Here is a 15,719-nt window from a genome sequence, read left to right as displayed (position 1 = left end):
GGGCTTTCTTAGTTGATAAGGTCATTTCTGTTTCTTTGCTTGACAGTCAACAAGCATTTGTCAAACAGCTCTTTGTGAGAGACTGTGCAGGACACAGAGGAGACACAGCAAACATGGGCAGGCCTGTGTTCGTAGATGCCAGTGATGCCCATTGGCTCAGATGGGTTTAAGAACTCCTACTTTGACTCCAGCAGCTTTTGAGCACAGCATTTAGTCATCCCTGTTATATTTATTTTTAAGACCCCTTTGGGAGCCCTTCAAGATGAAGCATCATGTGCTACCTAGCCAAAGCCTAACATTCGTTTCTGTCGCACCCACTGTCAGTACCCAGGGCCCTTTCAGTGGTGCCTCCTACACCTTCACTTGAATCACCTCCTGCTACACTGAAGTCACAGGTAAGGTAGAATCTGGGCTACTTGTATGAGATCTGCAAGATCCCTCTCAGGAAGACTGCAACAAAACATCACTCCATACGCCAACCACCTGAGATGTCATGTCAGCATGCACCTTGACCTCTCTCTCAGTTACCACCTGACCCTCAAATAAACTCAAATGCTAGCTTTTCTAAAGCCCAGAAATAAGACTGTGCATACAGAACCACACAATTTTTGACAGAGATGCCAAAAAATGTTCAAGGAGGAAATAATAGTCTTTTCAACATTCTGTGACTATCTGTATATAAAACAAGGAAGCTGAATCTTTCCTATAGACCAAAGGCAAATATGAAGGGAGATTAAAATGTAAACTAAAATCTCTAACTATTAAGACCGTTAGGATAAGAAGTAAAGAAAAATCATTTGACATTAAACTTGATAGTGATTTCATGGATATAGTCAAAGCACCCAATAGAAGAATAATGCGACAGCTCAGGTCACAGCAGTTAACAATCTGTACCTTTGGGAGCACAACATGACGGTGAAGACTTGGGTTAGAAATATAAAAGGTGGGCCATGGAATAGGAGAAAATATTTGCAAAAAAAAAATTTATCTGAAAGGGATTCAGAAGCCAGAATTCCTCTATGTAAACACAACAACAAATGAAAACAGACAAACCTCTCTTACATTTCAACACTAGAAATCACTCAATTAGAAAACAAGCAAAAGACACCAAACAGAATGGTCCATTCTTCAGTCTAAGCTCTCTGGAAGCTGAGTCAGGAGGACTGAGAATCTTAAGCCAGCTTGGGCTAGTGAAACCCAGTCTCCAAAAAGAAATGATAAATTAGGCAAAGGACTTGAGTGAATGGAGAATATGTGCATAATGTCCATTAACATGAATATTGCTTAAATGTCTTCATTGTTAGGGGAAAAAAAATCAAAGCCACTGTGTGGTGATACCTCGTACCCATTAGAATCACAAGGGAAACATGGGGCTGGAGAGAAGGCTCAGGATCATAGAGGACCAGAGTTCAGCTCCTAGCACCTACAGCAGGTATGCACCCTCACAGAGACACATAATAAAAAGGAAAAAAAAAAAAAGTACCCAGTTGTTGAACCGCTTGCCTAATATGTGGCCCAGGGTTCAGTTCCCTGTGGAGGGGAGATTAAGAAGAGGGGGAGGAGCAAAGGAGACAGGGAGGAGGGGAAGAAGTTAGGGTTGGGGACATGGAGACATTAGGAAGTCTTGCACTTTGGGTATGAGTGGAAAATGGAAGATGGTACCATGGTACCTGTAAAGATTAAAAATGGACTTTCTATAAGACCCAGAGATTTTATTTCTGGCTATGTTTTCAGAAGGAACAATTTTAAATTCCTGAAGAGCTCCTTGTCCACCATGCTAGTATTGTCATTACTCATAGTAGCCCCAAAGTGGAGACGTGTCGAATAACTGTAGCAGGCTGATGAATCAACAACACACCCACCTACTGCGGTGGAAGCCTTGGAGGGCTACACACCTGTATCCCAGCACTGGAAGGGAGAGGCAGAAGATCAAGAGTTCAAGACCATCCTAGGCTACATAGCAAGTTGGAAGCCTACCTAGACTATATGAGACCTTGTCTTTAGAGGGTGGTGGGGAGAAGACGGAAAGAATTCCAACTCAGGACAGTGTATTGAATATCTTGTGTATTGTACCTGTCAATTGAAAAAAAAAAAAAAAAAAAAAAAAAAAACCTATGACCTATATAAGAAATGGTAGAACAGAAGGTAGACATTCAGAGGACAGAAAAAATTCTGGGATGGAGCCAAGTACAGAAGATTCACCCAGGAAGATGTGGGGGAGACAGACGGATGCATGGTACCTGAACACAGGTAACCAGCCACGTAGAGTGTAGGTTACAGTAAGTGGGATATGTTCCGTTATATTTAGTCAGAAATGAACCTAGCTACATGGCCAAGGTATTTATAAATATATTTTGAGTCTGAGTCTTATTTCTGGGAGCATGGGACTGGGAGAACCAGATCTAACTTCTACATAGTGGATGGGTGGACCTTAAAGATATATAAAATGAACTGATAACATAGTACCGGTCCATTTCCATGAGATGCAAAGCACAGTTTTTATTTTGTAAGATGAGGCGGTTCTACAGATGGACAGTAGCCATGACAGCGCAGCAGGAATGCACAGAACTGAGGTGCACACAGCAAAATGGCTGCGGCAGGACGCACTACGCTAATGTGTATTTTACATAAAAAACTGGCCTGTCGCTGTAGCTTTGCTATCCCACCTAAGCTCTAGGAACGCTAAGCACTACCAGCCCTCACCCACAGATAAAAGACAGTTGTTCACTTTCAACTTGCCTTTTGACACAATTGTTGGGTGCTTATCTCTCACCTGCCCTGATCAATACTCTTAGCTCCAGACCTTCCACCCGTCCTAAACTTTACTTGCTCAGTTACATCTAGTTCCAGCTAAACACACCTGAAGGCCTGCCTGTAGGAGCGGCCTGTGTAGCCACTCCGAGATCTCACACGGCTGGTCAACGTCTCTCCATCAGAAAGAAGCATGTGAACTCTCCCTCTCCTTTCTTCTCTCTGCTTGCCTCCAAGACCTGGAAGTCCCGCCTGTTTCTTCTGCCCAGCAATTGGCCCATGGCTTCTTTATTGACAGATTAAGAACCAATTGGAGAACAGAACCTTAGCATCAGTCTCACCCCTACACTGCCCCCCACCCCCACCCCATGGGCAGCCCAGACTTCCACAACTATTTTCTTGCTGCTTTCTGGCTAGCTTCCTGACCTTTCTACCCACGATGTATACTCAGTATTCTCTTTCCTACCATTCTTCACTTCCTCACTATGCCTCATCCACATGGATTCTGGGGGCACTTGGTGTAAAGTCTTGTCACTGTACTGGTTGGTTTTGTCAACGTGACATAAACCTAGACATATCTGGAAAGAGGGAAGCTTAACTAAGACAAAGCCTTTATCAGAGTTGGCTTGTAAGCAAGTCTGTGGTGCGTTTTCTTGATTACTAATTGTTGTTGGAGGGGTTAGCACACTGTGGGCGATATCACCCCTAGGCTTGTGGTCCTGGATGGTATAAGAAAGCACACTGAGCAAGCCCTGGGAAGCCAGCAAATGAGCAGCACTTCTCCATGACCTCTGCTTTAGCTCCTGTCTTCTACTTTCTGCCTTGACTTCCTGCCCTGACTTTCCTCAGTAAAGATTTTTGACCTAAGAATTGTAAGCTGTAATAAACTCTTTCCTCTCCAAGTTGCTTTTTGTCATGTTTGTTTGTGGACCTCACACATGATGTAATAGCCACTTCTGGAATGAACATCAAGCCCGAGAGGTAGGCGTCTCGATGGTTTCATTATTGACTTAAAAGATATTTAGATCATTTGTGTTGCTATGACAAAGCACCACTTACTCAGTGGGTTAGCAACAGCAGAGATTTATTTCTCACAAATTTTAAGGAATTGTGCTCCACTCTATTCTAGTAAAGAGGAGCTGGAGAGATGATGGCTCGGTGGTAAGAGCATTGGCTGCTCTTGTAGAGGACTGGGGTTTTATTCCCAGCAGCCTCATGGTGGTTCACAGCTGTCTGTAAATCCAGTTCCAACATCCTTTCTCTTCTGTCTTCTGAGGACACCAGACACAAACATGATACATAGACATGCATGCAGGCCAAACAGCCATACACACTGAAAAAAAGGAAAGAGAAAGAAAGATGTAGGAGCTTCGGTGTTGGGTGGGAGCCCAATGCATAGTTGCAGGAAAACTATTCACCCTCTTGACCTAACCACTGCCTACAAACATCACTTTAGAGACTGGGTAGAAGCATAGAAGGCCAGGGTGGATGCTTGCGGTCCCAACTACTGAGGTTGCAGCAGGAGAACCACTTGAGCCCTCAGGAGACCAGCTCCCAGGCAACATAGTGAGACTGTGTCTCCAATACATATTTTTTTTTTCAACAGTTGATTTGGGTGGGTGAGGTGTGATATCCAACCATTCAGACCGCAGCAATACCATGCTGAATTTTTTGTTAAAAAAAAAAAAAAAAGAAGGCCATTGCATTGTTTTTCAGCCTTCTAGCTAAGATCATAGGTTGTTTTTTTTTTTTTAAAGCCAGATACATTTCGTTTTGTGATTTTTATTGAAAAGTTCATAATGTTGTTATCTCTGTCCACTTCACTCAATAATTTATTACCTACCCTCATTTTCTTGAAGTCCTTCTAGAGTCAGAAGCAGTTGAACATAACATTGGCATCACCAGGAGAGGTTGTTAGCCGTTCAGCACATCCGTCCCCGGTGGACCAACCAAACCAGTATCTGCACTTTAACAAGATCCCCTGGTGACTGTATACACATTGAAATGAGACTCGTGGAAGGCTTCTAACTGCTGGAAAGACACTGGCTCACTACCTAGCATATTTTCAGAACCATCTAGGAAGCTTCAGGCACATTCCTGATTTGGGTCTATTGTTAGGTTATGATTCTAGGTACCATGCAGAAGGGCCTCGGCAATCACGGTTGTTTGTGGGAGATTCTGACATACAGTTAGAGTTGAAAGCCACTGAATTGTAATTTGAAGGAAAGTAGCCGAGAATTCGACAGAGATTATAAACTACCTTGGAGTTGCCAAGGGCAGAGGTAGATGATATGATTGAGTAGTTTTTATACTAAACATATAATAAATGCTTTCTCTCTCTCTTTCTCTCTCTCTCTCTCTCTCTCTCTCTCTCTCTCTCTCTCTCTCTCTCTCAAATCAAGGTTTGTCTGTGTAGCCCTGGCTATCCTGGAACTCACACTGTAGACCAGGCTAGCCTTAAACTCAGAGATCCTCCTGCCTCTGCCTCCCAAGTGCTGGGATTAAAAGCATATATCACCACCTCCTGGGTAATTTTTCTCTTATTTTCAGTTTCCTCAGCAGCTCCCTGAACCTCTCTATTCACTGGTGTTCTTGGGTTTCCCACCAGACTCAATGAGACTGCAGAACTCCCGCTTGGGTGCTCATACCTCGTGTGGTACCTGCTCTGCTAAGAGGCCCGGGCATGGCTGTCCCTTAGCTGCACTCTGCCACTGTTGTTTTACAGAAGTCTCCTCAGCCTCTCAGCACTCAAGCCAGTCACTGTGATCTCAGCAGTGAGCACTGAGTTCTTTTGCATACTTACAGCTCATCAGCTTTGTTGACTTCATGTTCTGCTTCTTGACTGAACAACTTTGGTGTTCCCACTGATTTGCACCTTCCAGCTCTTCCTCAGCACATTTGCACCTGCCCACTGGGAATCTATTCTAAAGAGAGTGTAAGAGCAGAGACTCTCTTGAGCTAAGGAGATGGCTCAGTCTGTAAGTGCTTGGCATGAAAGAATTGGGTCTCTTGGGATACACGGCATTAAGTCCAGTGCCAGGGAGGCAGAGACAAGAAGATTCTGGGGCTCACTGGCCAGCCACTCCAGCCAAACCTGTAAGCTCTGTGTGCCAGGAGAGACCCTATCTCAGAAAACATGGTAGAGAGCATAAAAGACACATGATGCTGATCTATTTAATCACAAACATGCTCTCACAGACACTTGACACTTCACAAGCAGAACATCTCATGAGCCACGTGGGTCTCTGCCTGGGGGACAATTCTTTATGGTTGTGTTTGTTACTTTGAAGCTGAGCTTTGCTATTCCATCTAAGCTGGCCTTGAATTCCCAATCCTCCTATCTACAGGACTGGGATTTCAAGGGAGTTTCTTTTGTGTGGTCACAGATAAGGAGGGACCCTCTTTGAAAGGCTGTGTAAACATTTCTATATCTGCTCCTACCCTTGATTTCTATTCCAGGTTCTAGTTTTTGCAAAATTTCTAGGTTTTAGCAAAACCCTGGGAGGGTTTTGTTAGTGTGAGAAAGCTTCAGTGCTTAAAGATGAAATTTCATTGAGGTATCAAATCTTAATTGAGTTTCTGCTCTTTTGTCACTAGACAATGACTGGCAGCTTCTTCATTGTTATTGAAATAGTCATCTTCCTTATAAATATTTTGACAGTTTTTGAAGTGCCAAAAATACACACAATGTGTCCTGCCTCAATGTATGACGGGGCTCTTATTTTAGCGTCGTTTCTTTCAGGTGGGGGAAGGAGGTGACTTGTAGTCCAGACAAGGAAGTAGAAATGGGCAGTTACTTTTCACTCACACAAAGTATTTCAAAGTAGGGGCTGACAGAGCAACTTAACTTCCCAAGAACTGTAAGTTCTGGCTGCCAGGTATATACGTACCACGAGCAACCCAGCCTTTCCCTACCTCACAGAGTTGCTTGTACAACCAGAGAGCAGTCCCACGAGCCTAGGAAAGTCTCTTCCAACTCTCAAAGTCAAATATTTGGGGGTGAGGACTGAAGAGTCGGCTGGGGCTACATTGGCTGATCTTCCTGAAGAGCTGGGTTCAGGGCCCAGCACCTAGTTGGTGGCTCACAACCTTCTGTTAAGTCCAGTCCCTGGGGAGCCAGTATCATCTTCTGGCTTCCGAGGGCACAGCATGCAACATGGCGCCCAGACATATGTGCAGCCAAAACACCCACACACATAAATACCAAAATTCTGTGACCTCTCAGGGGAATCATGTATTACCCAAAGATAAGAATATCACCGTCTCTTTTGTTCCTGTTCTTGTTTTTCCCAACATGTGGAAGACAATAAAATGGACCCACCACAGATCATGTGATACTCAGGGGTCTCCATTTATGACCCATGATGCTCCTTGAGCATATGTATGTATAATTATGCATCGTTATGATCATAAAACATGCGCAATTTCATGCTTACTCTGCTTCGTTTGCCATCGCATTGGTCTCTAATGCTTCTATTATCGCTCATAATTACAGTCTCGGGGCTCAGGTGCTTCTCTTGTGCCCTCCTTGCTCATCGACGTTACGTGGTCTATTAGCATATTGCCGTATTGAAACTGTAGATCGCCCTTGGTATCTGATGACATGAAGAATGCGGCAGGAGATTCTTTTACTCCTTTCTGTTATCAGACTTGGGGGATCACAACCTGTGTCCCAAGTCAGATCCAGCCAAGTCAATGGGCCAATTAGAAGAGCCAAATTAAACGTAAAAGGTAGGGAAAAGAGATTTATTTCCTGTGGTCACATTGGGAAGAGGGACAGGGAGCCCCTGAAGTTCATATTTTGGGTGCTAAAGTGAGATCAATGTTTAAATAGGCAAAGCTGTTCAGGCGGAGCCCCACTCACCATGGACCCTTGTTTGTCTGAGCATCTGTCTCATCCTATAAAGTGGTCTGAGAAGTTGTTAGAGCTGTGTGAAATCTTTCCAAGAGACAAGATACACCTCTCCAGTGCACTCTTCTCCCGGAGTGGGGTGGGGCGTGGGGATGGGGTGGGGTATTGTTTTAACCAGCTGCTAGATTGACAGACACCAGTGCCTCTTTAGAATATCTTCATTTCCATCAGGCCTGTTACATCTGGACCTTTCTTTTGGATGACTTTCTAACATGAAATTTCTAGCGTGATTGCTGGGGTAAGGGACAGTTGTTATTCCTAAGACTTAGTAAAGGGTTACCTGAAATTTACACTGACTGACCTTGTCACCAGTGTGTCTCAGAGTGACCTGTTAACTACCTCCCTACATACACACACTCACACACACACACACACACACACACACACACACACAGGTACAGGATGAAATGTATCAAAGGGCCTAATTTACATTTCTTTGACTACTAGAAATCTTGAACACTTTATCTTCTGTGCAAGGCCTGGTTGTACTCTTGTCTTTAATCTGTCTGGGAAACCCTGCTTTAGTCACTGTGCTCTCTCCTGTAAACAGGACAATGGTATTCCTGCCTCATAGAGGTGTCGTGAAAATTAAATGGATTTCTCAGCACATGGTAGCAACTGATACAGGAGAGCCTTCAAAACGTTACTAGTTAGTAGCATGAGAATATTAATGAGTTTCCTTTCGACTTATGATTTCCCCTGCTATCCATATAAATGCATATGTATCTTTGAAAAACTAGGAACTTTCCTGACAGTGGAGATACGGCTCCTTCGTGCTGTCGGATCTGGGAAAGCATCTTCCTCTATATGTGGTTTTAATTTCTGCATTAGTTTTGCATGTGTGTATACTGACAGGCATGCATAAGCACGTGTGTGTGTGTGTGTGTGTGTGTGTATTTCTCACAAGCAGAAGCAGTATCTGTGCTCTGCATGGTACACCCTGTTCTACCGAGGAACTCAATGGCTCAGGAGATGTTACAAACCAAACAGAAAACCCAAAGGCATACACAGATGCACTTAGGACCTCCAAATCAACACCAAACCACACCCACATTATAAACACACAAACCATCAAAACCCATGCGTGTTTCAAGCTAGCGAGACGGCAGAAAACTAACCTATAGAGGATGCTCATTCACATTAAGTTTCTGTACACATCTTAGGCCAAAGGGTGGCAAAGCCAAACAGACAAGCTCCGATAACTTGCCTCTGAGAATGTGCAAACTGTGTCTCCAATACCACAGATGCAAGGGAATGCAGCTCAGAACGGCTAAGTTAGCACCGTTCAAGACCAAAGTTAATCTCCCCTCCAGTGAGTGAACAGACAGGATTAAGAAGGAATGCCAATATGGGGAGCTGATGAACCCTGCCACCCAGACAACGATCGGAAACTATTTAAACTGGATAATGCAGTGTGTGTTTTGGCTCCTAGAGAACAGAAGTTGAACTTTGGAGTAGTGATCAAGGACTCGGTCTCAAAGCATTTGCAAACAGTGCGGGGAACGAGAGCAGATGCCGGCGTTATTGCCAGTGGGAATCACGACGTGCAAGTTGGAGCGCCAGACGAAGAGAAACCACAGGGAATCTGTGGGGGAGGGGCGCGGAAATCTCAGCATTGAGAATTATTTATGGCTGGTTTGAGGAGGCAAGGAAAATAAGGCTCCAGGGTCCAGCCTCCTGAGCGGCTGCAGACAAAGGTTGTAAACAGCTAGTCACAGAACTCCAGCCTTCTGGAAACTTCTGGAAATCTAGAATGCTTGTCCACGCTTCTTCTCTGGCTTCTAAGAATAGTTACCTGCCACCTCCTCCCCTCCCTGCTACTGTAGCCTTAAACCTCAAACCCATAGCCCAGCGGTGGTGGCGCTCGCCTTATTCCCAGAACTTGGGAGGCAGAGGCAAGTGGATCTCTAAATTCAAAGCCAGCCTGGTCTGCAGAGTGAGTTCCGAGACACACAGGGCTTCACAGAGAATCCTCTCCCACTCTTCACCCGAGCAAACAAAAACCTCAAAACCTTCTGCCAGTCCTGGCATGCTTCAGGCTCATGTGACAACTGCCCCAGCCGACCACATTCAGGGTGACTCTTCTCTAGGTTAATTCTCCTCTGAACCATCCTTATAGACATGCCCTTAAGTCTGTTTCCTAGGCCATTCTAAATACTGTTGACTATCAAAATGAACCATTACAGAGTCTCACTAGGTAACCCAGGCTGGCTTTGAACTCGTGATTTTCCTCTTTCAACCTCTGAGTGTTGGTTTAGTATGGGAAGATTTTAGTAAATGTCAGCCAGGATATTTACTAATATCCTGGGGCCTAGGATCAGGAACTTTTAATATCAAATCTGCTGCCAACCCCTGCTCCTTCCTGGGTTTGAATGCTAACTCTAACCTGGTGGCTTTGACTGGTTCTCGAATCTCAGCGCCTGCATCTTCGTGTCCTTACCTCACCAAGGGGAGTGAGAGTTGGTGTGAATACATGAATTCACGTGAAGCCTTTCCAATAGTCACGATCCTGCTACACTCACAAATGTTACATGCTAGTTAGCTTTGGAGAGACAAAAAGCAGTAAAGGACAATTTAGCCAAAAAAAAAAAAAAAAACCATTATGTTGTTGTCAGTGCGAGGAAGGCAGTTAAACAAGTCTAAGGAGAAAATGGTTGAGGGTGCTCATTCAGGAAGAGCATGTGGTCCCTTCCCCACCCCCACGCCACCCCATCCCCAGAAGGAGATATCTGAGCGGAGAGCTAAAGAGCTGAAGAAAGAGTGGCCAGAAGTGAGTTCAGATAGAATTCCTAGCGGTATCCACAACAGCGGGACTGCCGACTGTGAAGGTAGCCTGTTTGACTACAGGAACGATACAGCCCGAGAGGCACACACCGTACGTGTGTGGAATGCATACACCCGAACTTGCCTTTGCTAGACAAGCGCTTCACCACTGACCTGCACCACAACCCAGACAGAAACAGTCCCGCAGAGAACACATTGGTTTCAGGGGCCTCAGTAGAAGTCACTTGACCCTATTGTTTCTGGCCCTTCGGTGACAAAGGCTGTCAGGGTGGAAGGGCATATCAGGCGTGCTGCTTATCACTTGGTAGACAGGAAACAAAGGGAGCTGGAGTGGGAGGGGACATGACACATGTCCAGGGTGGTACCCCAGAGACCTATTTCCTCTAACTAGGCCCCACCTTCTGATTTCCACCATCTCACAATGCCATCATATTATAAATCCATCCATCAATTGGCAGATTGATTATATATACATATGTGTGTGTATAATTTAAAATACAACATGCTTGCTCATATGTGTTACATATGAAATGTTCGACACAGTGCTCCTGTAGATGCAAAGGGACCAGCTGCCTTGTGCTGCCTCGTGTCCCTGCTGCTAGAGCCAGAGCAGCCATTGCTGCCATCCTCTCCAACCGCGTGTGCTGAATCCTCACACGAAGTCTCAGCAAATACAGTCAAGTCACAGTCCTTGCCTGTGCCGCTTTTTTGTTTGTTTGTTTGTTTTTCAAAACATGAGGAAAAAGTCATGACTACAGACCCCATCTCAGAATAAAAGAACCTCTCTGTGGTGCCGTGTCTGCCTTGAAGCATCACTGTTCTTCCAACAACCTCACAGAGCAGGCTGACATCCCCATCTTACAAGTGAGCATGCTGAGACCTATAGGAATTAGGAATTAAGAAACTTTCCAGAGAGCTCCCAGCCCCTCCCTCCAAAGTGTCAGAATGGTGATACAGACATCCCCTTTTATCTAGGAGGACCCTGCTTCTGCTACACATAAGTCACACTTGTCTGAGACCGAGTCCAGGCGGCTCACGGATGGTGGGAATCACCAACGCCCTCTGCCAGGTGTACTGAAGGCCTCAGGGATGTCTCACCTTGAGCACTGGCTAGGGAACCTGCTCACCCGACCCGTGTCCCGCTGTCTGCTCCAAGCAGGGTTCATCTTGGGTCTCCCAAACTGAGGCACTTGAGCATTGTCCTTTCGCTGTGGAAAATCTGGGAAAGACAAACAGCAGGGAAATTAAGCAGCACACTCCCAGTTGAACAATGGGTCAAAGGAGAAAGAAACCAAAATAGAAATATGGAAATGTTTTGAGAGAAATGAAAACTCAGAGGGTGTAGGTAAAGCCTCAGGTGCTTGGAGCACACAGCTGTTCGTCTGATTTCTCTACTCCTTCTTCACCTCAATTCACTTAAAAAAAAAAAAACTACTACTTGAGCCATACTTGCTGACATCCCACTCTGGGTGGGGCAGACGTTTGAAGACAGCCACAGCCTTGTAGGAATTAGCTTGGCAGCGGAGTAGGTAGACTAGTGGTCACAGACATTGGCCGAGGACATCGTTGAGATTCTAGCCAGCAAAATCAAAACGTTGCCCATCTGGCCTAGCACGTCTGACTTTGTCTCTTCCTCCTTTCCTGCCCAAGACTCACCTCTGACTGGCTTATACCCCTTATTTATGTCGCCAACTCCACATGATCTGTTTTGCAGATTTTGTACAGCTGATGTTTGAACCCTGTTGACTGGAATCTGGGATTAATCCAGCCCCCAGACCGCTCCCCTCCCCTGCCCCCCAGATGATGAACATTGGAATATAGGGTGCAGTTGTAATGTTAGCCTAAAACAGATCATTACTGGCTCACACCCCAACCCCAGTTCCTCTGCTCCCCACAAAACTTAGCATATCTTCCCAGCCACATAGAAAGCCTTTTTCCCCCCTCCTTTGCTTCATCTCCACTGGCCCCACAACTACAAATAGATGTCTGCTGGCTTCTTTCCTTGTTGTCCCTAGAGTTGTGGAATGTTGTTTTGAAGTTCTTCTTTGGATTTTTGTTTCCAAATTTGTATTTGCCATTCTTAGACTAATGCCTGGCACACAATGGGTGTGGTGTGTATAGACATGGCAACAAATCCAAGATGGAGAGACAGGGGCATGGGTGGGGGTGGAGCTCGGTTGATAGGATGCTTGCCTAGGATGCACCAGATCCTGGGTTCGGAGCCCAGCGTGGCATCCCAGTGCTTGGGAGTCAGAGCATAAGAGCCAGGAGTTCAAGGCTTCATAGAGAGCTGGGAGGCAATCTGGGATAATGTAGATTCTATCTCAGACGAACATAATGATATATAAAAATGATTTTAAAAAAAACACCAATAATTTTAAGAGAAGTAAAGACTAGACTGTTTTTCATAAACAACATGGCTGTTTTATATGTGGGGTTCGTGTACCTGTTTCTCCTCACACCACAGGGTCATTGTCTCTTAGTCCACACCTAAAACAGTACTACCATAGGACAAAATCTTTATCTACACTTGTCAAATAACAAGTGAATGATATAAGATGCTCAGTTAATCTCTGAATAATATGGAGGAGGACTTTTCAATGTTACTGTTCCTGTGTGTATGACGGGGCCTGGGGCATGTGCACCCTGTACATGGAGATCAGAGGACAGCTTTGTGGAGTTGGTTCTCTCCTCTGTGTGAATTCCAGGGATAGAACTTGGATCATTGGGCTCACATAGCAGCACCTTGCATGCCAAACCATCCCTCCAGCTCTAGAAGAGGATTTCTATCAACATTGTTATCTGAGAACTTCTCTGAGAGGCCTGAAGAGATGGCTCCGTGGTTAAGAGCACTGGCCCCTCTTATAGAAGACCTGGGTTCACCCATGCAGTGACTCCCAACCATCTCTAACTCCAGTTCCGGGGCATGTGACTGCCTTTTCTGAACTCTGTGGACACTGCGCACACAGGGCACACATGCACATGCAGGAAAACACTCGTAACATAACAGAAGACACCTTTACTTTTTCTTTTCCCCCTCTGGCAAGGAGTAATTGAACTTAGGTGAGTAAACTATAAATACTACCAGGAGAATTTCATAGCGAGGAAACCACATTTGCATCACCCCTGGCTAAGGTACATGTACCTCCCTTGTCCAGTGGTGGGGGTGAGGAGCTGGAGCTGAAGTGGCACCCAGGACAGGAGTGCATGCATGTAAGCCATGTGGTTGGCTGTGGGGCTTTTGTGACTGTGGCCCATTTCCTTCCAAATGCTTGGGGAAATACATTTATAATTCCACCCAGGCACTGTTGCCGTTGTGTTTTTCTTCTCATCGTACATTTAAATTCTAGAAGCCGTCCAGTTCATGTGGACATGCATAATAAGTGGCCCCGGCTCCAATTCTAAATGGAAGCCAGAGCCAGTGACCAGACTCAAGGAAAGTGTAATTACCTCATGAACAGAACTGCATTTTCTGGGAGGGCTTTTATCAGTGTTCGGAGCCCCAGATGTACATCCCAGGCATTGGAAAGAAAGGGATTTATGAAGCCTATTTCTCCCCTTTCCTGATGGGAGGAACCCCCCCCCCCTTTTTTTTTTTTTTTTTTTTTTTTTTTTTGCAAAAGACTTAGTGTTTGAGTGCTTCCCAGCCCTTAAGGGAAAGGAAGAAAATTACATCAGAAATCTATGCATGCTAAAATAATATTCCCTCAAAATGGGGAATGATTGATTCTTTCCATATGTTCTTATCCTATTTCAATTTAAATTAATTTTGCAAGAGCCATTAACCATCCCCTGTAAAAAAAAATTTTTTTTTCCTAGAATTTCTCCTAATGCTGACTTTGGCACACCTGCAGCCTGTAAGCATCTTTATGGTTAATCTGTCGAACCAAAATTAATTTCAGTGCAAAAGCTAAATAGTCCTCAAGAGCCCTTCCTCATATGCATGGCTGGCTTTCATCAGGGACAGACAACACAGCCTGACAAGGGTGATGGAAACATTTCAAGGGATCTCTTCCAAACTCTTGCATTATTTTTTTTTTCTCTATTTCTTCCCAATTTGCAGGTGCAAAAATTCCATTTGTAATTTTTTAGTTCCAAGGGTGATGAGTGTCTTGGGGGATCTCAGAATTCGGCACAAATGGCCGGCTGGGACGTGATATTCCGCTCCTGAGTTGTGGCAGGTGCGGAAGGAAAAGCAGCAGAAGGTTGGGCCCCTCTCCTTGTCCCTCTGTGCCTCTTCTGGGCGGGTGGGTGTGTGAGTACCTGAGTTAGTCTCCAAAGCTGCGCTGCTCAACACCAGGAAAAGGACCTGGGAAGCAACCCACGTTTCCAGGAGCCTTATATGCCTTCCTTTATTCAGCAAGGGCTGAGTGCGCTGTTTGCTTTGTGCTGTGCCTGTTGGGCACGTTGCTCGCTATCACTCTGCTCTTAATAGATGATCTCTTCACGGAGGTTGAGAACATCTATATTTAGAAAACAATACGAGATGTACAAGATGGAAAATTTAGAGAAAAGCAGGAGTGCACTGAGAAGAGAGAGAGAGAAGGGACAATGAACGAGCTCAGACCCTGTTCTTGACAGGCGCCATCCTTGGCATCCAGGCTCGATTGCTTTTCCTTGGAAAGTGGAGTCATTGTGAATCTGAGAAAATACACCATGGCCAAGGAAAACATGGGCACGGTACAGGAATCCAGGCAACTACAGATGGATCTATCATCCAGGAAAAGCTTGTACACGTGGTTCCTATGGCCCCATATACTCTCCTTTGTTAGGGTTTGGTCAGTATGTGACGATACAGTGAGATCAATGACTTCTTTCTGGGAAAGGAGTGGTTTATATGATTTCTTTGCAGTTTCTGGAAGTTCAGGATTGGGGATTCTTACACCAAAATGTCTCCCAACTGGATCTGGTTTACGGTCTCTCAGAAAAGAGTGTTCTGCAAAGATCAGTGGGCAAAACACTTAGATTTTTGTTGTGGGTTTTTTGTTTGTTTGTTTTGTTTTGTTTTTTGAGACAGGGTTTCTCTGTGTGGCAGTTTATATTCTGGAACTTGCTCTGTAGATCAGGTTATCCTCACAGAAATTCTGCGTGTTTCTGGATCGCTGAGATTAAAGATGTGCACTACCAGGACCGGGAGATTTTTGTTGTTGTTGGTTGGTTGCTTGCTTTATGTTCTTTGGCTTTGCTTTTACTTTTGGTTGTTTTATTTAATGGGAAAATAAGAAAGGCGGGGAACTTGGACACAAGAGAGGAATGACATTGCTAAGTCTAG

This window comes from Micromys minutus, assembly GCF_963924665.1.
Source record: "Micromys minutus genome assembly, chromosome: 13".
In the NCBI taxonomy this organism is placed as follows: Eukaryota; Metazoa; Chordata; class Mammalia; order Rodentia; family Muridae; genus Micromys; species Micromys minutus.
This window is presented reverse-complemented; position numbering follows the sequence as displayed.